The sequence below is a fragment of the Rhinatrema bivittatum genome, chromosome 16 (genome assembly GCF_901001135.1).
Source record: "Rhinatrema bivittatum chromosome 16, aRhiBiv1.1, whole genome shotgun sequence".
NCBI classification, from domain to species: Eukaryota; Metazoa; Chordata; class Amphibia; order Gymnophiona; family Rhinatrematidae; genus Rhinatrema; species Rhinatrema bivittatum.
Window position 1 is genome coordinate 16,930,200 of NC_042630.1, and position 25,261 is coordinate 16,955,460.

At 54.5% G+C, this 25,261-nt stretch overlaps 1 protein-coding gene across 6 annotated transcripts in view; it reads right to left on the minus strand.

Moving 5' to 3' along the window:
- The window catches only part of KDM6B (lysine demethylase 6B), a 68,102-nt gene that overhangs the window by 37,404 nt on the left and 5,437 nt on the right, over positions 1-25,261 (minus strand). For 4 of the 6 annotated variants that reach the window (XM_029580485.1, XM_029580484.1, XM_029580482.1 and 1 more), the window contains exon 2: positions 17,413-17,530. The gene's annotated coding sequence lies outside the window, so the exon portion shown is untranslated. Of the gene's footprint in view, positions 1-6,353; positions 6,806-17,412; positions 17,531-25,261 lie in introns of those variants that run through there. The other 2 variants (XM_029580483.1, XM_029580481.1) reach the window with 1 other exon arrangement.

Here is a 25,261-nt window from a genome sequence, read left to right on the forward strand (position 1 = left end):
CTACACCTAAAGAAAGAACGTGAACCAGATGGGACAGGCGACAGCAGGCGAGCAAAACCTAGCAAGGCTACAGAGAAGCAGACAAGAGACACGTGAGCGAGACGTCAGCGGAGAAACAGGGAAGAGGAATAAAATTCAAACTGGTCAGACACAGACGCAAGCAGCTAAGAGACAGATGAGACAGAGACACGCCAGACCAACGAAAGCCAGACACGGGGAACATGCCGGAGAAAGAGCTGAGTCAGCCAAAAAAAAAAAAAGGCATAATCCAGAAAAACCAGCGAGAGACAGGCAGGAGACCAAGAGTGCCAAACAGCTGAGGTGCAGGGAAACGGAAACCCGTCAAAAGGAAAAAAAAAAAAAAAAAGACAGCAGAGGAGAGGCAGATGCGAAACCGAGAAATGAGAAACACGCAGAGACAGACGGTGGGGGGGCCGCGGGAAGGAGGATATGTCAGCGCGAACCGGGAGAGAAAGGAGTGGGGTTCATGGCCCATCCCCGTCATTCCCAAAAGCGGAGGCAGCCGCCGCTCACTGTCTCATCTCCATGGCAACGACTGCATCTCGTCTGCAAGGGTACCAGACTAGTGTGTAAAGCCCTCAGCGTGTGGCCAAGCAGCCATGAGTCAATCCTTGTCCGATATCCCTCATGCCCCAGCATTCCAGCCTCATCTAAGTCAGAGCAGATCAAGGAATGCAGAAAATAAAGACCATCCCCAGGCGTTTCCATACCTTCCCACTCACTGTATCACACGGTGCAGACAATAAATACCATCCCCAGGGCTTTTCTATCCCTTCCCACTCACTGTATCAGACGGTGCAGAGAATAAAGACCATTGCCAGGCATTTCTATTCCTTATATAGCACTGTATCACACAGTGCAGGGAATAAAGACCATCGCCAGGCATTTCTGTATATTCTAACTCACTGTATCACACGGTGCAGAGAATAAAGACCATCGCCAAGCATTTCTGTATATTCTAACTCACTGTATCACACGGTGCAGAGAATAAAGACCATCGCCAAGCATTTCTGTATATTCTAACTCACTGTATCACACGGTGCAGAGAATAAAGACCATCGCCAGGCATTTCTATTCCTTTTATAGCACTGTATCACACGGTGCAGGGAATAAAGACCATCGCCAAGCATTTCTGTATATTCTAACTCACTGTATCACACAGTGCAGGGAATAAAGACCATCCCCAGGCATTTCTGTCCCTTCTCACTCACTGTATCACACGGTGCAGAGAATAAAGACCATCCCCAGGCATTTCTATTCCTTATATAGCACTGTATCACACGGTGCAGAGAATAAAGACCATCGCCAAGCATTTCTGTATATTCTAACTCACTGATTCACACGGTGCAGAGAATAAAGACCATCGCCAAGCATTTCTGTATATTCTAACTCACTGTATCACACGGTGCAGAGAATAAAGACCATCGCCAAGCATTTCTGTATATTCTAACTCACTGTATCACACGGTGCAGAGAATAAAGACCATCGCCAGGCATTTCTATTCCTTTTATAGCACTGTATCACACGGTGCAGAGAATAAAGACCATCGCCAGGCATTTCTGTATATTCTAACTCACTGTATCACACAGTGCAGGGAATAAAGACCATCCCCAGGCATTTCTGTCCCTTCTCACTCACTGTATCACACGGTGCAGAGAATAAAGACCATCCCCAGGCATTTCTATTCCTTATATAGCACTGTATCACACGGTGCAGAGAATAAAGACCATCGCCAAGCATTTCTGTATATTCTAACTCACTGATTCACACGGTGCAGAGAATAAAGACCATTGCCAGGCATTTCTATTCCTTATATAGCACTGTATCACACGGTGCAGAGAATAAAGACCATTGCCAGGCATTTCTATTCCTTATATAGCACTGTATCACACGGTGCAGGGAATAAAGACCATCGCCAGGCATTTCTGTATATTCTAACTCACTGTATCACATGGTGCAGGAAATAAAGACCATCGCCAGGCATTTCTGTATATTCCAACTCACTGTATCACACGGTGCAGGGAATAAAGACCATCCCCAGGCATTTCTGTCCCTTCTCACTCACTGTATCACACGGTGCAGAGAATAAAGACCATCCCCAGGCATTTCTATTCCTTATATAGCACTGTATCACACAGTGCAGGGAATAAAGACCATTGCCAGGCATTTCTATTCCTTATATAGCACTGTATCACACGGTGCAGGGAATAAAGACCATTGCCAGGCATTTCTATTCCTTATATAGCACTGTATCACACGGTGCAGGGAATAAAGACCATCGCCAGGCATTTCTGTATATTCTAACTCACTGTATCACACGGTGCAGGGAATAAAGACCATCCCCAGGCATTTCTGTCCCTTCTCACTCACTGTATCACACGGTGCAGAGAATAAAGACCATCCCCAGGCATGTCTATTCCTTATATAGCACTGTATCACATGGTGCAGAGAATAAAGACCATCGCCAGGCATTTCTATTCCTTATATAGCACTGCATCACACAGTGCAGGGAATAAAGACCATCGCCAGGCATTTCTGTATATTCTAACTCACTGTATCACATGGTGCAGGAAATAAAGACCATCGCCAGGCATTTCTATCCTTTCCCACTCACTGTATCACACAGTGCAAGGAATAAAGACCATCCCCAGGCATTTCTATTCCTTATATAGCACTGTATCACACAGTGCAGGGAATAAAGACCATTGCCAGGCATTTCTATTCCTTATATAGCACTGTATCACATGGTGCAGAGAATAAAGACCATTGTCAGGCATTTCTGTATATTCTAACTCACTGTATCACACAGTGCAGGGAATAAAGACCATCCCCAGGCATTTCTGTCCCTTCTCACTCACTGTATCACATGGTGCAGAGAATAAAGACCATTCCCAGGCATTTCTATTCCTTATATAGCACTGTATCACATGGTGCAGAGAATAAAGACCATCCCCAGGCATTTCTGTATATTCTCACTGTATCACAAGGTGCAGGGAATAAAGACCATCGCCAGGCATTTCTATTTCTTATATAGCACTGTATCACACAGTGCAGGGAATAAAGACCATTGCCAGGCATTTCTATTCCTTATATAGCACTGTATCACACGGTGCAGGGAATAAAAACCATCCCCAGGCATTTCAATCCTTTCCCACTCACTGTATCATACGGTGCAGAGAATAAAAACCATCCCTGGGCATTTCTATCCCATCTCTCTGTATCACATGGTGCAGGGAATAAAGACCTTCCCCAGGTGTACCCTTCTATCTCACTGTGTCGCACACTGCAGGGAATAAAGACCATGCCCAGGTGTTTCTACCCCTTCTCACGGTATCACATGGTGCAGGGAACAAAGACCTTCCGCAGGTGTATCCTCCTTCCTATCTGACTGTATTCCACACTACCATTCTCTGAGGCAAGCTTTGAACTGCAGCAGTAGCTTGCAGGAGGGAGATATGCTGCTCCCCTCTCCTCCTGGTGAGTGTTTGTGTGTGTGTGTGTGTGTGTGTGTGTGTGTGTGTGACGATAATCTGATGAGGTGGTGGGGGGAGGGCGGAAGGCGGCATTGGAAGCAGAAGGAGATTGGTATCCATCTTTGGCATGTAAGTTTTGGAGGTGGCTGTTAGATCTGAACCAGATTTAACCAGGCCTTTATCTCACTGTGTCACATGCTAGAGGGAACAAAGACCATCTCCAGGCATTTCTGCCCTTTCAATCACCCAGCCCTGGGAATAAAGACCATTCCCCCCCCCCCCCCCCCCCCCAGGTGGCTCCTAGCCCTTTTATCTCACTGGAGTTTGCTCTGTCATTTTTTCACTCCGTCAGCTGTTTTGTTGTCACATATACTTTTGAATAGGGCCAGGAAATGCCCTTCAGTCTCTCAGCAACTGTGCCTTACCTAATTCTCCTGCCTAGGATATGAAATTACTACTCCGGGGCTCTGCCACAGGCCAGGAGAAAGACAGAGACAGGAGGGGGGACGGGACGAGAGCTAGAGAAAGCGGCATGCAGTGGTAAAACGTGATTCCCGGGCCCGAGCAGAACTACCCCGGCTCCTTCTGACTCTGCCGTGGAGGCTGGGGTTTTGGCTAGCGCAGGACAGCCTGCGAGCGATCCCCCCCCCTTGCCCTCCTGCACTTGAGATCTCTCTCCCGGAAGGCAGCAGCCAGCAAGGGCTTCTCAGCTCACATAAATTGGTGGTGGTGGGAGGGGGTTTTCTACCTCAAACGCCTTCTGACCTACCCCTGTGTAACAGTAAGGAGAGCAGCGTGCTGACCTCAGGTGGGGGGGTGGAGGAGGGAGGGGGGAGGGGGTGTCTCCCCCCCCCCCAGACTTTACGTCACATCTCACAACAGAGCCACGTGTGGAGCTCTGAAAATAATCATCACTCGCCTTAAAACACAGAGACGTGAGGCTCAAAGGGGGCCACAAGCCAGGAGGAACATCATAAAATATTTCTGCACAGAGAGGGTGGTGGATGCATGGAACAGCTTCCCAGGGGAGACGGAGGAGACAACCAAACCAGAATTCAAGAACACAGAGGATCCTTAATTACAAAGGAGTGAATTCAGGAATCTTGGGCACAGCACTAAGGACGAATCTGGGCAGAGTTTAGATGGGCCTCATCTGCCATTACAGTCTTCCTAGAGCTGGAGGAAGAGCCTGGGATTAGAACCAAGGCAAGGGTGGGGGGGAGAATAAATAGACACCCACCCCTTGCCCCAGGGTCAAGCAGAGAGACAGTGGCAGAGCTGTGGATGAGACCCCGAGCTCACACACCAGGAGGCAGAGGCGGGGATGAGACCCCGAGCTCACACACCAGGAGGCAGCGCCGGGGATGAGACCCCGAGCTCACACACCAGGAGGCAGCGCCGGGGATGAGACCCCGAGCTCACACACCAGGAGGCAGGAGGCAGAGGTGGGGATGAGACCCCGAGCTCACACACCAGGAGGCAGGAGCAGAGGGGGATGAGACCCCGAGCTCACACACCAGGAGGCAGGAGCAGAGGTGGGGATGAGACCCCGAGCTCACACACCAGGAGGCAGGAGCAGAGGTGGGGATGAGACCCCGAGCTCACACACCAGGAGGCAGGAGCAGAGGTGGGGGATGGGACTCAGAGCTCACACACCAGGAGGCAGCGACAGAGGCAGGGATGGGACCCCGAGCTCACACACCAGGAGGCAGAGGTGGGGATGAGACCCCGAGCTCACACACCAGGAGGCAGAGGTGGGGATGAGACCCCGAGCTCACACACCAGGAGGCAGAGGTGGGGATGAGACCCCGAGCTCACACACCAGGAGGCAGAGGTGGGGATGAGACCCCGAGCTCACACACCAGGAGGCAGAGCCGGGGATGAGACCCCGAGCTCACACACCAGGAGGCAGAGCCGGGGATGAGACCCCGAGCTCACACACCAGGAGGCAGAGCCGGGGATGAGACCCCGAGCTCACACACCAGGAGGCAGGAGCAGAGCCGGGGATGAGACCCCGAGCTCACACACCAGGAGGCAGGAGCAGAGCCGGGGATGAGACCCCGAGCTCACACACCAGGAGGCAGGAGCAGAGCCGGGGATGAGACCCCGAGCTCACACACCAGGAGGCAGGAGCAGAGCCGGGGATGAGACCCCGAGCTCACACACCAGGAGGCAGGAGCAGAGCCGGGGATGAGACTCCGAGCTCACACACCAGGAGGCAGAGCCGGGGATGAGACCCCGAGCTCACACACCAGGAGGCAGAGCCGGGGATGAGACCCCGAGCTCACACACCAGGAGGCAGGAGCAGAGCCGGGGATGAGACCCCGAGCTCACACACCAGGAGGCAGAGGCAGAGCCGGGGATGAGACACCGAGCTCACACACCAGGAGGCAGGAGCAGAGCCGGGGATGAGACCCCGAGCTCACACACCAGGAGGCAGGAGCAGAGCCGGGGATGAGACCCCGAGCTCACACACCAGGAGGCAGAGGCAGAGCCGGGGATGAGACCCCGAGCTCACACACCAGGAGGCAGGAGCAGAGCCGGGGATGAGACCCCGAGCTCACACACCAGGAGGCAGGAGCAGAGCCGGGGATGAGACCCCGAGCTCACACACCAGGAGGCAGGAGCAGAGCCGGGGATGGGACCCCGAGCTCACACACCAGGAGGCAGGAGCAGAGCTGAGGCACAGTGAGATAAAGCCAGCGACCCAGACGACACCTACCGTGGCAGAGCCAGGAATCAGATGAAGCTGCTGGTCCCCTTGTACTACTTATGATGTCCCCTCAATCCACCAACTTCCTCTGCAAGGGGCAGGGGTTAAGCTCAGCCCTCTCGGGGGCTGTTCAGGCAGTCTCTTACCTCTTGCTCCTGGTCCAGGAAAGGAAGATTCAGGGAAGGCTTGTGGTGGAAGTTGGGGGTGGGGCTGAGGGGAGGAGATGCCAGGTCCCCCCTCTTTCCTCTTCACGGCTGCCGAGAGCACTCTCCCGAGCCTGGGGCCGCTGGAGTCAGCGCCGCCCCCCCCCCCCGAGCCCAGTCTGGAAAATAAATCCCCACCGCAACGAATCCAAACCAAAAAAAAGCGTCCTCCGGATCCGTCCACGCGAGCAAGAGGGAATGAATGGGGGTCGGGGGGCTCCTCCCGTCTACACAGAAGGTGGCTCCACCGGGCTCCTTGCCGCCAGGCTCACATCTCCGGCTCCAGGCTCCCCCCTCCGGGGCCGCTTATGCCGCTAACATGTCGGCCACTCTGGCTCCCCTCCTCGCTCGCACGCACGCGCGTGTGTGTGTCTGTGTGTGAGAGCGCGAGAGAGCGCGCGTGCCCGGTGCGGTCCCTTGTCCCAGGCGAGCTCGGCTACTACTACTGTACTCTCCTTTATCAGGTTCCCTCTTCCTCCTGATGACTCAATCGCGCTCCCTCCCCCACCCCACACACACTCACGTCTATCCCCGCCCCGGCATGGGACGCGCCGTTCTCACCGGTTTAAAGGGCTGCTGAGGTCACAGCGCCGCCCAGGCCCTCGCCCGCCCCCCCCCCCCCCCCCCCCCAGCGCGGCAGCCTGGGATTCCCTGACTCAGAAACACGCCCTCTCTCTATCACTCACTCACACACACACACAGGCTTCATTATTTTATTTTCACTTAAGGTGGATTTCACAAGGGGAGCACGGGCTGCGGTGCAAGACGCCTTAACATAAAACCTTTTTTTTTTTTTTGGTGGGGGGGGGGGGGGGTTAAATAGCCGTGGCCAACCCTGGCCTTCTCAACACAAAGAAAAGGAGGACCCAGACACAGCTCCCTGTGCCGGGAATGTGTTTAAGGTGGATCCGACTTTCTCCTCTCCCAGCTGTCGCCCCCACCTTCTCTCTCCCCCCCCCTCTCTCTCTCCATTCCACCTCCCCCTCTTCTTCCCTTTTCCCACTTCCGCCTCCTCCCCTCTCCCCGCCCGCCTCGGTCTTGGTCTTTTTTGTCTCTCTCACCCCACCCTCTCATTTCTCCAGCCTCTCTCTCTCTCTCTCTCTCACTTCTTCCATTGTAAAGGCGGCGAGACACACGCAGGCATGAGAACGACTTTGTGACATCACTCGCCTGCAAACAGAAGAATGACTGCATTACTCAACCCTCACACTCCCTCCCCCTCAGTCTCTCCTCCCCCAGCTGAGCTTTCCCTCTCTTCCCCTTTTTCTGGCAGCCTGTCAGCCTTCCCCGCCAGCTGTCTCTCCAGCACTGCAATCCCAAAACCAGAAATGGAATTCATGTTTTGCTTTTCACACTGTGGCACTCTTCTTGCCCTGCCGGGGGGGGGGGGGGGGGGGGGGGCGACAATGCCTGGTTTTCGGCGCCTTCCCTCTGGCACAGTCTGCTACGGTAGAGGCGTCTCTTGGAGGACGGCCCTTAAACGAGAGCTCAACAGGAAACCTGTGCCGTGCTGGAAGAGATCTGGGTTTCCTTTCCAGCCAGGGGCTAGGGATGCCACCAGAGGACGGGGGTAGGTAATCTCAACGATCCCATAATGGCAAGATTTAGGGGCCATGACTGCGGGGGATCCAGAAGGGCAATGACTGGGACCTAGGTTTCTTTTGTTAGAATTTGGTGCCTCCACTAGGGGGCCCCAGAGAAATGGTGCAACATCTGAAGAGTTGCAGGGCTTCCAGGAGGACTCAACTGGAGGACTGGCACTGCAGTGGCAGGCCTGAACTAGGATGGGAGGGGGGAAAACCATACACCACATTATGCTCATTAGACCAGATCCTAGGCCTGATTCTGACTGAGCGGGCAGCAGAAAGGGAGAGGAGGAAATTGCTAGGCCCTAAAAAAAAATAGAAGTTAAAGAAAATCCCAACCTGAGCTCCTATGCTACAGGTTAGGAGGGCACCCCAAAGTGCTGCACCCTCCAAGGACTACCAAAACAGCAGCCTAGCCTGCCCCGATATGAATTGGGCTAGGGAAACCTGGAAGTCTACCACAGGCCTCCTCAAAGCAGGCGTTGGCCTTATGTCAGCAAATATTAAACATGCAAATGATTAATCGATAAGAGTCTATTTTAGTACTTCACACCGCCAACTCGCCCACAGAGTACATGCAAGGGCACCCCTCAGCCCACCATTGCAGGGGAGAGCTAATCTTGAAAAAGGAGGACATAGTCAAAGTGTGCACAGCAGGGGAAAGACCACATGTATTTTTTTTTTATCCATGAAGCCTATGGAGAAGGGTGGGAAATACAGACAGAGAGACTTGCAAACAATAATGCTCTCTTGGTACAACAGTTCAACATATAAAAAGAAAAAAAATGGGCAGTACATAAGATTTGTAGCTAACTGAATCAAACCAAGTGGGACAGGTTTTCACTAACATCTTCATTGTTTAGCCAGTCTCGTAATAAATCACAATATATGTGCCCCATTATCTTCTCGTGCTTAAAGTTTCCAGTATATACCATAAAAGTTCAATATCTGCTACATCTTGCACTTGTGTCATGGCCAATGGTCCACCCCGAGGACTGTATTTCCAGAAGGAGGCCATCGTGAATCTGGCCACCAGCAAAAGCTGGCCAACCAAGGAAGGGCCTATACTTTTGAGGAATTAACGAGCCAGCCCATCTTCCCAGGAGACCTGCTAGTGGCATTATACTCACAGGGGAACCTAGAAGGTCGGTGATGTCCTGCGTGACCTGTGCCCAGAATGGTCTAACCCCTCGACAGTGCCCACCACACCCCCTCCAGTCAGCAGCGTCTAAGGTTAAGTGCAAACTATGATAAAATACGGGCGTACGACAGGTTCGCCGTAACAACCTAATCATTAACGCAACCCGTTTGGTAGATATGGCGCTATGGCAGGCAGTTACCCATATGATCTTAGGTAGTGCTCGAGTCTGCGTTCCATTTCTCAATCAATCAGAGCTGGTGAAGTTTCTGCCCTGAATTTGCCAATCAGGGCTCCCCCACTCTATTGCTGCGATTTCTTTGGCACAGAGACATCCAGGTCACTAAGATGGCCCTCCAATCTCTTCACTGGCCTCAATGGCACCGAAATATCTAGGAGGCCTGCCAACGCTTCTCGCAGCTGCCAATATTTTGCACCTACATAGGCCGGCAAGTCAAACTCCTCCCTGAGATCGCTAAAGGATTGGAAGTCATCCCAAAGTTGGGCGACACCAAAAAGGCCCAGTACTCTCCATTCTTTAAACTTCTTTCAAAAAGGTACACTCTGGAACAAGAGAATTTCCAAAACTCAGGGCAACAGGCAATACCACCATCTTTTCCAGTAGGCCAGGATAGGCTGCCCCCTACTTACACACTCTCGGAGAGGGAATTCTCTTGGAAGAAGAAGTAGCATTGCTAAATTAACCACATCCATCTGAAACCGCTCCAGGGGGTAGCCACTTGTCCCACCCAGGACTTAACACACACCAATCTGGTTGCCTAGTACTACATTTTTAAATTAGGCAACACCATTCTCCCCTCCCCCCTGCTTTCTGGGCATCCACAATTGTCAGAAACTTAGCCTCGCCTGTTTATATCTCCAAATGAATTTAACCACATTGCTAGGTAGTTCAAACACTCTCAGCGGTATAGAACAAGGCACGTGTTGGAACGAATACAAAAGTTCGGGCAGATCAGTCCCCATTCGTGCAGGTTCTGCTTTATTTTACTTATAGGTCCCACAAAGCTCTGGGCATATAAATCCTGAAAGTCTTTAATAATATAAACCCCAAGGAATTGAAAATCAGCTGAGGCCAGCCGAAAATTAGTCTTGCAGTCAGGGACCATTGCTTTATTTCCTAAAGGGAAGATCTCAGATTTATCCCAATTTGTTTCATATCCTGTACGAGAATGGTGCATCTGCAGGGAGGTCTATTCGTGCCGGACCAGAGAGCTGGGGGAGAGGTTAAGCATAGAAGGGACATAGTCAGCAAAGAGGGGCATTTTTGTGTTCAGTCTTTATCTGTTGCTACTTCTTGGGACCTTTATTTAACATTTTTATATACCGAAATTCACGTAGCAATGTTACATATTTCGATTTACATTATAACGTTAAAAAACACGCATGAAAGAGTGCGATTACATCGAACAGGTAGATGTAACTTGGATCAAGAACTGGGAAAAGATAATAAAATAAGATAAAAAAACGAAACGAATACAATGAAACTAAACAGAAATGAAAATTAATACTGAAACCTGGCTAAGTGTCTTGGTGTCACGGAACTTGGTCAAAATCACTTCACCCTGGATGTAAACTTACCCACTGGGGGAAGGGAAATACATACAGCACCTAAAAACAATCCACTTTGGTGTATTGAAAACCAGAATATATACATTGCTAAAGCGGAAGGACCATGTGCACTTTTTCTTCAATATCTTCTGTGGGCGGGTTTTTTTTAACTTTTATTTAATAATTAATACTTTTGCTGGAAAAGCGCACAAGAAGATTTGAATAAACTACCAACTGCACAGGTAGTATTCCCCCTCCCCGGGTACGCTCTCTCTCAACGGGGTTAGAAGCCGGTGCGCCGTGGAACAACGTAGCGACTGCCGGTCGCAAGGAAACAATGAAAAAATAATAATTTTACCCAATTTTCACTCGCAGAATTCGTGCTGGGGGAGGGAATGTCCTCGATGGCCACTCCCAGCCCAATATCAAACAGGTGCCTCCCCCCCAAAAATAAACCCACCATACACACGCAGCAACCGCCCAGTCACGGACCACCCTAACTGGCGGGGTTCCCCGCCGCCGCCTTCCTCACCCCCAAAACGCAAACGCCCCCAGTAATCACAGGCCTCTCTCATCGTATCTCTCTCCTGCAAAGTCCTCCCGCGTTGTGCGGCAAAAGGGCTGCGAAACCCAGAACGCGCCGAGAAAGCAGGAAACGCCAAGGCAGGAGAGAAGAAAGTAAGATAAGAGTAAGGGATCTCCCCCCCTCCTCCCTTTCTCCCTGAATTGGTGGGGATGGAGGGAGGAGGAAGAGGAAGGGGAGGATATTATTAGCCTTCCCCACGGGCTCCCTGGCCATCCTGGCAATGAGCTGGGTGGAAGCAGACTAGGCCCGGAAATCGGTTACAGGCAGTGCAAAAACGGCAAAGGCGAGGGATGGAGCCAGAAAAAAAAAAAAAGCATGACGGGTGAGGGAATGGGAAAAGAGGGAGGGGGGGGGGTCAGGTTGCTGATGTGCTTAAGAGGGAGGGGGGTCTCTCCCCCCCACTCTCGAGGAGATGCATCAGAGAGATGACGCTGAATCAGGCCGGATGGAGACTGCCTCGCGGCCTGTGCTCACTGAAAAAAGCACACACGCCAGCACACCGGAGCCAAGATTCACCCTCACACCATCCCCCTCGGCTTTAATGTCACCACCACAGAACAGGGACTGCACAGGCAGCGGCAGTGCCGGCTTCCCTCCCACACACACTGCCCCATCACAGAACAGGGACTGCACAGGCAGCAGCAGTGCCGGCTTCCCTCCCACACACCCTGCCCCATCACAGAACAGGGACAGCACAGGCAGCGGCAGTGCCTGCTTCCCTCCCTCACACCCTGCCCCATCACAGAACAGGGACAGCACAGGCAGCGGCAGTGCCTGCTTCCCTCTCTCACACCCTGCCCCATCACAGAACAGGGACAGCACAGGCAGCGGCAGTGCCGGCTTCCCTCTCTCACACCCTGCCCCATCACAGAACAGGGACAGCACAGGCAGCGGCAGTGCCTGCTTCCCTCTCTCACACCCTGCCCCATCACAGAACAGGGACAGCACAGGCAGCGGCAGTGCCGGCTTCCCTCTCTCACACCCTGCCCCATCACAGAACAGGGACAGCACAGGCAGCGGCAGTGCCGGCTTCCCTCCCACACACACACACTGCCCCATCACAGGACAGGGACAGCACCGGCTTCCCTCCCATACACACTGCCCATTCACAGGCAGTTGCAGTGCAAACGTCCTTCACACACAGACCAGCTCAGACAGCGCGTTTAACACGCTGGTGTCGCCGTAACAGGAAAACGTACAGGATGCCCCGTGGGCTGGAGCGTGGCTGAGGCAGCGGTATTAGTTACAGAAGGAGCCTCCTGGGGAGGTGGTTGCATGCCAGGACACGGGACAGAGATGGCAAATTTAAGAAGGGAGTTCAGAATTACAAAAGAGAGAAATATATACACCCGAGAGCTTCCTCCAGCCACCCAAGGCGAAATGCAGGGACTGAGGTGAGATTAAAAAAAAAAAAAAAAAAGGTCCACTACTTTCTCCCTTCCCTGTTTCTAAGTTCTAATCCCCAGCTCTGCCACGGACTTTGCGCGAGACCTCGGGGGCGAGTCACTCCGTCCCCCCCCCCCCGAGGAAAGCCGGGGGGGGGGGGGACGGAGGGTGCCGTGCGGGACCCGTGCTCCAGGAGGGCATCAGACCTGCGATTGCCAGCCTTCCAGAGAGGGCGTAATTATGACTACAGTGAGTGGAGCGGTATTTTCAGTTGGCGCGCTACCCCCTAGCGAAGCAGGAAAAGATCAGAGGGGGGAGAGAATGAGAGACTCACAGGTAATAATTACCCTCAGTGTTGGAATAACCTGTTATTCCCGATTACGTTCCTGGAACTGAGCTGAGAGAGGGCGAGCGTGAATAGGTGCGGGGGGTAGGAGTGAGAGAGAGCACGCGGGGGCTATCATGGGAGGGGCGCTGTTACAGTGGGGGGGGGGGTTTCTCCTCATGGATTAGGAGAGGAGAGGGCTGTTACAGTGGTAGAGGAAGTGGTGGTGGGGGGTGGTTCTCTTGTATTTGGGGAGGGGAGGGCTGTTACAGTGGTAGAGGTGGGGGGTTCTCCTCATGTATTTGGGGAGGGGAGGGCTGTTACAATGGTAGAGGTGGGGGGGTTCTCCTCATGTATTTGGGGAGGGGAGGGCTGTTCCAGTGGTAGAGGAAGTGGTGGTGGGGGGTGGTTCTCTTGTATTTGGGGAGGGGAGGGCTGTTCCAGTGGTAGAGGTGGGGGGTTCTCCTCATGTATTTGGGGAGGGGAGGGCTGTTCCAGTGGTAGAGGTGGTGGGTTCTCCTCATGGATTTAGGGAGGGGGAGGGCTGTTCCAGTGGTAGAGGTGGTGGGTTCTCCTCATGGATTTGGGGAGGGGTAGGGCTGTTACAATGGTAGAGGTGGGGGGTTCTCCTCATGGATTTGGGGAGGGGTAGGGCTGTTACAATGGTAGAGGTGGGGGGTTCTCCTCATGTATTTGGGGAGGGGAGGGCTGTTCCAGTGGTAGAGGTGGTGGGTTCTCCTCATGGATTTGGGGAGGGGGAGGGCTGTGTGGAGTGGGCCTCGGCATGTTGACTCACTTCTTTCGTCTCTTACTCAGCATCCTGGTGGGGGGCACGGAGCTGGTCACAGCGTGAGGGCAGAGCTGGTGGAGGGTGGCAGAGGCCTTGACTCACTCTCACACGCTCTCATTTCAGGCAGAAAGTCTTCTCTCTGTTTTTGTTGTTCTGGTATGTGGTCGGGCTGGCTTGGGGGGGGGGGGGGGTGTTTTTTTGTCTTCTGTGCCCACTCGGTGCTGTGACGCAGGGCTGGCGGGGAGGAGGAGGGGAGAGGGGGAGAGACTCGACCGGTTTTGTGAGTTAACTGCTGGCAAAACCAAGAAAGGGGAGGGGGAGGCATTATGGGGAGAGCGTGCTCTGTACAAAACAGCAGGGTAAAAAGAGAAGAGGGCGACAGACGAGACGCGCCCCCCCCCCCCCCCGTGGCAGAGTCTCTGCCGGGCTCTTTCCCGCTCAGGCTCGCCCGTCCTGGTTTCTATTCACGTCTCACCTGCGGCGCTTCGTCTGTCGCTAAGGCAACGGCAACACCTTCCTCACGCAGCGGAGACTCAACACGCACCTGAGCTGGCCCCCCCCCCCCACCCCTCTCCAGCGAAAGGCCCCTCTCCCCTCCCCCCCCCTCGCCGAGCGCCGCAAATAATCAAGGCAAGCCAGCGTGCCGCCATCTGCGCGCTCCCCCTCCCTGAAATCTCTCCTTATGCACCCGAAAGGCAGCGACGCCGTATCAGCGCTGCAGAATCCAACCAAGCCCCACGTCGGTACCAGGGCAACGCTACAGCATACCAAAGCATAATACCACAGCAACACCGCCACAGCGTGGCAAGACGTCATAATCCTAAGGCAATGCTGCAGTATAACAAGGCATAAGACCACCACAGTGTAGCGAGGCATAACCATACCACGGCAATGCTGCTGGCACGCTGCAAGGCAATGCTGCTGGCACGCACCAAGGCGTAACAGTACCACGGCAATGCTGCTGGCACACACCAAGGTGAAACAGTACCACGGCAATGCTGCTGGCACTCACCAAGGCAATGCTGCCTGTGTGCACCAAGGTGTAACAGTACCACGGCAATGCTGCTGGCACGCACCAAGGCAATGCTGTCAACATGCAACAAGGCGTAACAGTACCACGGCAATGCTGCTGGCACGCACCAAGGTGAAACAGTACCACGGCAATGCCACCAACACGAGCCAAGGCACAACAGAACCACAGCAATCCCGCTGGCACGCACAAAGGCATAACAGTACCATAACAATGCCGCCAACACATGCCAAGGCAAAACAGTACACGGTAATGCTGCCAGAATGCACTGAGACATAACAGTACCACGGAAACACTGCCACAACATACCAAAACATAACGCCACAGCAAAACTACATAGCACTACTATGGTAACACCACCATGCAAACCAAAGAATCATGATACCACAGTAACACTGCATAATACCACTGAAAACGCCACCGAGGCCCTATTACCGCTGCTGCAGAGTACCAAGGTATGTTTCAATTTTGCATAATGCCACCATGACAAGACCGCCAGAGCATACCAACGCAATATCACAGCAACACCGCTCAATATCACAGCAATGCTGCCACGGCACAGCAAAAACATACCACAGTACCACCACCACCACCACAGTATACCAAGGCAATGCCGCTGCAGTGTTCAACAGGTATAACAAAACTACACCACCTTCACATAATACTGCCCTGCAAATACTGCCATGATGCAGCAATACCACGGCACACAGCTACCACGTTTGCCATTTTTTCAGTCCTGGTATATATCATATCTGTAAGACCACTGTAGACCAAAGCTTGAAATACCAAACAGCAGTGGCAGAACCCGGCTGCGCCACCCCACGCCCAATACTACTGTAATAACGCGACATACTGAAGTATTAAACGTGGTCACTGCAGCTTTGCGGCACGACTCACCCTGCTCTCCACTGGGTCTCTCTCAAATGCAGCAGTAACGCCAACATGGCCTCGTGATAGCGTAAAACCTGCAGGAACGCTGCTGCGTCGGGCCGTAGCGGCTTAACCGTGCACGTTGCAACATACCCCAGTAATTCAACAGCAAAGCTCCCGTAGCATCGTTACACTTCAGACGTCAAAGTATCATTTTGACCGGGCAACATGATACTACAGTAATGCTAACCGTAATAAGACAATGTAATGTTTACAGGTGAGCGATGTAATCTACCCCCCGTGGTACACGAGTATTTCATTGCATTGTATCAAAATACTATCAAAGTACTACAAACACCACAGCCAAGCTGGAGCCACGCTGCAGGCAAACAAACATCGTGCCATCGGGCTGTGCAAGGTGCTTCACACCTACAATGCTATTCCCACCTACCTCCCCCAGACTCAGGAGCAGCGCAAACAGCCAACAGACAGAGGAGAGAGAGAGAGGTGCTTCCTGCCGCCCTCAAGGTGCTAGGCCTGACGACGACACGAGAAGGGGTAAAGGAAGGGGCAGTGGGGGAGCCTGGAGAGCGCGCGGGGGGGGGGGGGGGGGGGAAGAGAGGGCAAGAGACAAGCCAGCATGGACAGTGTGCGTGCGAGACGCGAGCATGAGAGAGAGGGTGCAAGAGAGCGCAGACACGCCCAGGGGAAAAAGGCCAATAGAGAGCAGACTGCATCAGCGCTGCCATTCCCACCTTCTCTTAGCACCCGTTACTCATCTACAGGCGTGCAAATAGCCAGCAGACCGAAGAAAGCTGCTTTCGGCCTCCCTCTACGGTCACTCATGGTACCAGAAAGGCAGGAGAAGAGAGAGTAAGGGAGCAGAGGGCAGGCCTGGTCAAGCGAGCGACAGCAAACCTGCGCAAGTGAACATAAGATATGCCTTACTGGGTCAGACCAAGGGTCCATGAAGCCCAGCATCCTGTTTCCAACAGTGGCCAATCCAGGCCATAAGAACCTGGCAAGTAGCCAAACGTTAAATAGATCCCAAGCTACCAATACCAGCAACAAGCAGTGGCTATTCCCTATTGATTAATAGCAGTTTATGGACTTCTCCCTCCAGGAGCTTATCCAAGCCTTTTTTAAACCCAGCTACGCTAAACTGCCTTAACCACATCCTCCAGCAATGAATTCCAGAGTTAATTGGTTTGAGTGAAAAATAAAATTTTCTCCAATTTGTTTTAAATGTGCTACGCGCTAACTTCATGGAATGTCCCCTAGTCCTTGTATTGTCCGAAAGATTAATTAACTGTTCAAGAGAAGTGGGAAGGGGAGGAGGAGGAGGAGGATCTGGGCATAACTAGCTGGTTTGGGGTTGAGGGAGGGAGATTAGGTCAGGGGGCAGGAAATTCAGCCACCATATTCTGGAACACAGGACAGTGCCAGGAATTGCCCCTGCGTGTGTTGGTGCAGTTTCCCCAGCAGGAGGCTGCCACCGACACGGCAAAATCGGAAGGAAACCGGGGCAGAGGCTCACCTTGCCGGTGGCACCGGCCTGCAAGGAAAGGCGCCCGGGGGCATCTGATATCGCAGTTTCAGTGGCTCGGCCTAGGTTTAGCGCCCACCCCACTCTGACAGTCAGGCTGGAGGATGTGGAAGTCTGGCGCGCAGAAATAGGTTGTGTCACACGGGCCAGAAGATGGGGCCCCCCCATGCCCTTACCTGAGCCGTTCCTCTCTCATCGGCCGCTGCCCGCGCCGGGCTCCTAGCAGCAGCAGCAGGAGGAGGAGGCAGGGGGAGGCGGCAGGGTCACACTGGAGCCATGGCGGAGGCATAAAACCTGCGGAGGAGACAGAACCGAAAAGTGGGTTAAAACCGTCCTCGGGACCGGCCGGGCGGGCCTGAACGTGGGGGGGGGGGGGGGGGTCGCTCGCCCTGACTCGACTCCTAACCTCAAACAGGCACCAGGCGTGGGTTGGGGGGGGGGGTTCATCCCTACAGAAGAAGAAATGGATGCCCCCCTCCCCCCCACCTCTGGAAAGTTCTGGTTGTTGAGCCCCATCCTCCCTCTCTCCATTCATGGCTGGCTAGGGGAGGGCACCACCCTGAAAAGAGGGAAGGAGAAGAGAGCTGTCATCTTGTGATGGATGGTGGTGGTGGTGGGGGCGTTTAATATTCCTCACATGCTGCTTCCTGTTTAGTCAGCAGCATCCCCCATCCTTATGAGGAAGAGGAAGCCCAGTGCCCCTTCCCCCACCCACCCACGGCCGGGCGAGGGGGGGGGGAGGGGGGGCAGAAAACGCTGACGCTGACAAAAGGGTCCGGAAGCACGAGCCTGAAATCCCCCCCCCCCCCCTTCCCATCTCCTCCCACGCTACAAAACAGGAAGGTGGGGATGGGGGCTGCAAACACTCTGCCTTTTACCAGGCCCGGCCCCCCCAGTCTCCCTATCTGGCTCTCATCAGGGAACCCAGGCCTCAGCTTCCCGCCCAGCTCTAGTCAGGGATTCTCCACCTGCCAGGCCTCTCTCTCTCTCCAGCTGCCTCGCCTCCGGCCTTACCCCTTCCCAGCAGGGGTTCCTCATCTGGCTCTCGTCAGGGATCTAATCCCCGAGCACCTAGAACAGGGTTCCTACCCTACCCCCCCCCCCCCGCCCCCCGCCCGCCCGTGCCTGTAACTTTTCTGCGCTTCCAGGCGGCGCGCGAGAGCGGATCAGAGCCTGGGGCTGCTGCCGGTGCGCGCTCTCTGCAGTGATGCAAGGATGTGTAACCTTCCCGGCCTGGTGATGTAACAGGGTCCCCCCGGAGCCGCAGGTCTCAGCTTTGTTTGCCTGCGGCTCGATGCTCTCCCCAGGGTGGAAGAGGAAGGTGGAACCCAGACCAGGGAAGAGGGAATAGAGAGAGAGAGACTGCAGAGCGGAGAACTGATCCTGGCCCTCACCATAACCTTCCCCCAACCTCCCTAATGCAACTGTACATTCAAATCACACCCCCCCCCCCCCCCCTCTGGGTCTTCTCTTCAGGCTATTTACCCATCACCCCCCTGACCTCGAGGTTCAGGGTACTCGGACCCTCTCTTTCATGGTTCAGGTACTCCTCTGGCCTTTAAGAGCTGCCACGTGCCCCACCCTCGCACCTCCAGGTTGGGTGTGGCCTAGGCAGGGCCCCTCCAGCTGCCCTGCTCCTTGCCGCCAGGGGGATCTTTCGTGGTAAAGGATCCCCAACCAACCGCTGGGGGGGGGGGGGGTGAGGGGCGAGCAAGCGCTCCCAACCAGACCCTGCGGCCCCCGGAGAAGCCACCAGGGGGCCGGCCGGGGCAAATCTCTCCACTTTACAACCCGGGGTAGAAGGGAGAGGGGGGTGGGGTGGGATAAGCAAAACCTCAAACCCCCAATCAGAGAGCGCGGGGCGGCCCTGCCAGAGGCGCCACGGGTTTCTCCTCTGCCAAGAGCTAAAAAAAAACTTAAGTAATAGCAAAACCCTCCCCTTTAGCTCCCGAAATCCCAGACTTCACCGAAACGCCGGCAGAACCAGGCCGGCACCTAGGAACGAACGCCACAAAACAACCGCCGAGACAGACGCAAGGCTGTCCAATGGAAGAAAGATGACAGGGGCGCGGGGGGGGGGGGGGGAAGGGGTGAGCGGGCGTTCTACCCCCCCCCCCCCCCCCACCTGACACCAGGTATGGTGCCCAGGCACCCACGGATCGAGCCACCCGGCCTCTGCCACCGCCCTGAAAAGTTGCCCCCCCCCCTTCGGCGGGACGGGGCCACTGCTTGCTGGTGCGGCTCACGCCGGATCGAAGGTCAGCCCGGAGAGGGCTCTGGCCGGCGGCGGGAGAAAGCAGCTGAAAGCCTCCTGAACCAAGCTTCTGCGTTTTAAAAAAAAAAAAAAGGTAGCGGGGCCAGGCAGACCTGTCACTAAGCCTCTGAGCTGACAAATGAAGAGCTCCAAACCCCGGCCAAGCTCAAGGTCACCACACAGTGAGCCGGGGTCATGGGGCCGCGCTCCAGCCGAATCGCACTGCTCGAGAACCCAAAAGGTGCAGACGGCTGCCTTAACTTGTTACGAGCTAAAAGCCCGGGGGGCGAGAGGCTCGCTGAGGAGAGCGGATGGTGGGACAAGTAATTTCACCCCGGTCCCCCGAGTTGGCCGCGGCTCAGCACTTTCTCCTGCCTCCCTAGGAACAGCTGTACTTTGCTCTCAGCTTTCAAAAGGCCCGAAGGGCTGAGAAACATCCGGACAGCTCCGCCTTCCACTCCCCCCCCCCCTCCCTGCCCCTAGAACAAACAGGCAGGCCCCGCCCCTGCGAGGGGTTACACAGGGTAAAGCAGGGAGGCACAGGGCCCCAGTCCTTGCTTGCAACTCAGAGCTATAAACCTAAATCACAGGGCGCAGAGGAGACAGACCATCCCCAGGCGTTTCTGTCCCTTGTATCTCACTGCATCACAGGGCGCAGAGGAGACAGACCATCCCCAGGCGTTTCTGTCCCTTGTATCTCACTGCATCACTGGGCGCAGAGGAGACAGACCATCCCCAGGCGTTTCTGTCCCTTGTATCTCACTGCATCACTGGGCGCAGAGGAGACTGACCATCCCCAGGGGTTTCTGTCCCTTGTATCTCACTGCATCACAGGGCGCAGAGGAGACAGACCATCCCCAGGCGTTTCTGTCCCTTGTATCTCACTGCATCACTGGGCGCAGAGGAGACAGACCATCCCCAGGGGTTTTTAGTCCTATCTCATTGTATCCCATGCTGCAGAGGAGACAGACTATCCCCAGGCATATCTCACTGCATCACAGGGCGCAGAGGAGACTGACCATCCCCAGGCGTTTCTGTCCCTTGTATCTCACTGCATCACAGGACACAGAGGAGACTGACCATCCCCAGGGGTTTCTGTCCCTTGTATCTCACTGCATCACAGGGCGCAGAGGAGACTGACCATCCCCAGGGGTTTGTCCCTTGTATCTCACTGCATCACAGGGCGCAGAGGAGACTGACCATCCCCAGGGGTTTCTGTCCCTTGTATCTCACTGCATTACAGGGCGCAGAGGAGACGGACCATCCCCAGGCATGTCTCACTGCATCACAGGGCGCAGAGGAGACAGCCCATCCCCAGGGGTTTTTAGTCCTATCTCATTGTATCCCATGCTGCAGAGGAGACAGACCATCCCCAGGCATATCTCACTGCATCACAGGGCGCAGAGGAGACAGACCATCCCCAGGCGTTTCTGTCCCTTGTATCTCACTGCATCACTGGGCGCAGAGGAGACAGCCCATCCCCAGAGGTTTTTAGTCCTATCTCATTGTATCCCATGCTGCAGAGGAGACAGACTATCCCCAGGCATATCTCACGGCATCACAGGGCGCAGAGGAGACTGACCATCCCCAGGGGTTTCTGTCCCTTGTATCTCACTGCATCACAGGGCGCAGAGGAGACTGACCATCCCCAGGGGTTTCTGTCCCTTGTATCTCACTGCATCACAGGGCACAGAGGAGACTGACCATCCCCAGGGGTTTCTGTCCCTTGTATCTCTCTGCATTACAGGGCGCAGAGGAGACGGACCATCCCCAGGCATGTCTCACTGCATCACAGGGCGCAGAGGAGACAGACCATCCCCAGGCGTTTCTGTCCCTTGTATCTCACTGCATCACTGGGCGCAGAGGAGACAGCCCATCCCCAGGGGTTTTTAGTCCTATCTCATTGTATCCCATGCTGCAGAGGAGACAGACCATCCCCAGGCATATCTCACTGCATCACAGGGCGCAGAGGAGACAGACCATCCCCAGGCGTTTCTGTCCCTTGTATCTCACTGCATCACTGGGCGCAGAGGAGACAGCCCATCCCCAGAGGTTTTTAGTCCTATCTCATTGTATCCCATGCTGCAGAGGAGACAGACTATCCCCAGGCATATCTCACTGCATCACAGGGCGCAGAGGAGACTGACCATCCCCAGGGGTTTTTGTCCCTTGTATCTCACTGCATCACAGGGCGCAGAGGAGACAGACCATCCCCAGGCGTTTCTGTCCCTTGTATCTCACTGCATCACTGGGCGCAGAGGAGACAGACCATCCCCAGGGGTTTTTAGTCCTATCTCATTGTATCCCATGCTGCAGAGGAGACAGACTATCCCCAGGCATGTCTCACTGCATCACAGGGCGCAGAGGAGACATTTCAGTCCCTTGTCTCACTGCATCACAGGGCGCAGAGGAGACAGACCATCCCCAGGCATATCTCACTGCATCACAGGGCGCAGAGGAGACTGACCATCCCCAGGGGTTTCTGTCCCTTGTATCTCACTGCATCACAGGGCGCAGAGGAGATGGACCATCCCCAGGGGTTTCTGTCCCTTGTATCTCACTGCATCACAGGGCGCAGAGGAGACGGACCATCCCCAGGCATGTCTCACTGCATCACAGGGCGCAGAGGAGACAGACCATCCCCAGGCATATCTCACTGCATCACAGGGCGCATAGGAGACGGACCATCCCCAGGCGTTTCTGTCCCTTGTATCTCACTGCATCATTGGGCGCAGAGGAGACGGACCATCCCCAGGCATTTGTCCCTTGTATCTCACTGCATCACAGGGCGCAGAGGAGACGGACCATCCCCAGGCGTTTCTGTCCCTTCTATCTCACTGCATCACAGGGCGCAGAGGAGACGGACCATCCCCAGGCATGTCTCACTGCATCACTGGGCGCATAGGAGACGGACCATCCCCAGGCGTTTCTGTCCCTTGTATCTCACTGCATCACAGGGCGCAGAGGAGACTGACCATCCCCAGGCGTTTCTGTCCCTTGTATCTCACTGCATCACAGGGCGCAGAGGAGACTGACCATCCCCAGGCGTTTCTGTCCCTTGTATCTCACTGCATCACAGGGCGCAGAGGAGACTGACCATCCCCAGGCGTTTCTGTCCCTTGTATCTCACTGCATCACAGGGCGCAGAGGAGACGGACCATCCCCAGGCGTTTCTGTCCCTTGTATCTCACTGCATCACAGGGCGCAGAGGAGACTGACCATCCCCAGGCATTTCTGTCCCTTGTATCTCACTGCATCACAGGGCGCAGAGGAGACTGACCATCCCCAGGCATTTCTGTCCCTTGTATCTCACTGCATCACAGGGCGCAGAGGAGACGGACCATCCCCAGGCGTTTGTCCCTTCTATCTCACTGCATCACAGGGCGCAGAGGAGACGGACCATCGCATGTCTCACTGCATCACTGGGCGCAGAGGAGACGGACCATCCCCAGGCATTTGTCCCTTGTATCTCACTGCATCACAGGGCGCAGAGGAGACTGACCATCCCCAGGCATATCTCACTGCATCACAGGGCGCATAGGAGACTGACCATCGCATGTCTCACTGCATCACTGGGCGCAGAGGAGACGGACCATCCCCAGGCGTTTGTCCCTTCTATCTCACTGCATCACTGGGCGCAGAGGAGACGGACCATCCCCAGGCGTTTGTCCCTTCTATCTCACTGCATCACAGGGCGCAGAGGAGACGGACCATCGCATGTCTCACTGCATCACTGGGCGCAGAGGAGACGGACCATCCCCAGGCATTTGTCCCTTGTATCTCACTGCATCACAGGGCGCAGAGGAGACGGACCATCCCCAGGCGTTTCTGTCCCTTCTATCTCACTGCATCACAGGGCGCAGAGGAGACGGACCATCCCCAGGCATGTCTCACTGCATCACTGGGCGCATAGGAGACGGACCATCCCCAGGCGTTTCTGTACCTTGTATCTCACTGCATCACAGGGCTCAGAGGAGACGGACCATCCCCAGGCATTTGTCCCTTGTATCTCACTGCATCACAGGGCGCAGAGGAGACAGACCATCTCCAGGGGTTTCTATCCCTTCTCACTGCATCACAGGGTGCAGAGGAGACAGACCATCCCCATGTGTTTCTATCCCTATCTTACTGCATCACATGGCGCAGAGGAGACAGACTATCCCCAGGCATATCTCACTGCATCACAGAGCGCATGGGAGACAGACCATCCCCATGTGTTTCTATCCCTATCTTACTGCATCACATGGCGCAGAGGAGACAGACTATCCCCAGGCATATCTCACTGCATCACAGGGTGCAGAGGAGACAGACCATCCCCAGGTGTTTCTATCCCTACTATTTTACTGCATCACAGGGCACAGAGGAGACAGACTATCCCCAGGCGTTTCTATCCCTTGTCTCACCTCATCACAGGGCGCAGAGGAGACATTTTTGTCCTATCTCACTGCATCACGGGGCGCAGAGGAGACATTTTTTGTCCCTTCTATCTCACTGCATCACAGGGCGCAGAGGAGACAGACCATCCCCAAGGGTTTGTAGCCCTTCTATCTCACTGCGCAGAGAAGACAGATCATCCCCAGGTGTTTCTATCTCTACTATTTCACTGCATCACAGGGCACAGAGGAGACAGACCATCCCCAGACATGCCTATGAAATGAACAGGTAGCAGATGTAAAAAAACTGGAGAAAGTAGGTATCAGATTGATGATGCGTAAGAGATACTTATTAATGACTGTTTTATTTGGTAGCTGTATTGTTCATACACCACTAGGAGCATCTGATGGAAAACAGATCAATAAATACAACCTAATAAAGTATTTTCCACTTAACGCACAATCAAGCTGTGGAATTCATTGCCGGAGGTATTATAGCCGAGTTTAAAAGGGGTCTGGACAAGTTCCTGAAGGAAATGTTCATAAGCCATTTGGGAAAACCACAGCTTATCCCTGGGAGTGAACTGCAAGGAATGGATCTACTCTTCTCCCGGAGAGCTGAGAGCTAGGCTGGTCACTGTCTGAGTCAGGATGCCAGGCTCCATGGACCTTTGCTCTGGGCACCTCTGATATTCCTCTGCCTTCTATCTCAGGGTATCACATGGTGCAGGGAGTAGAGACCATCTGCAGACAGACCTATCTCTGACTATATCACATGGTGCAGGAACGCAGGAACGCAGGCCACCCCCCCCTCCCCCCCAGGCGGTCCTATGGCGTCTTATCTCACTGCATCACACAGTGTGTGTAAAACGCCATTCCTAGGTGTATCGTGAGGCCTCCCAATATTGTCGTCTCACAAAAAAGCATAACAAAATGTGAATAGCTGGCTTGGATGCGGGCCTCTCTCTCCCCCCCCCCCCCCCCCTTCTCTCACCACCTCATCCCCAATGCTACACATTCTCTGGGCCGGCCTGCTTCTGGCTCTCTCCCCCCTCCCCGGATCAGCAGGAAGCGGGTGCACTTACCTGCCTCTGTTTCCTCTGCTAACCAGTCTTGCTGTTTAAACTGTGGTGGGAGGGGGGGAGAGGCCCCTGCTATCTTGCAAGACTGAAGCCGGCTGGCAAAAAGGCAGAGGCAGGCAGGTGAGAGATGTCTCCTCCAGCGGGTAGGGGGAAAGCAAGGACACAAGAAAGCTGATCAACTGGGGTGAGGAAAAGGTGAAGGTTGCTGCTGCTGTTGCCAGGGAGAGAAGTAAGGAGAGAGAGAGAGAGAGAGGGGTGGCTATTTTGCTGGAAGGGGAGACAGCAAGAGAAAAATTGAAAAATGCTTCCCCCACAC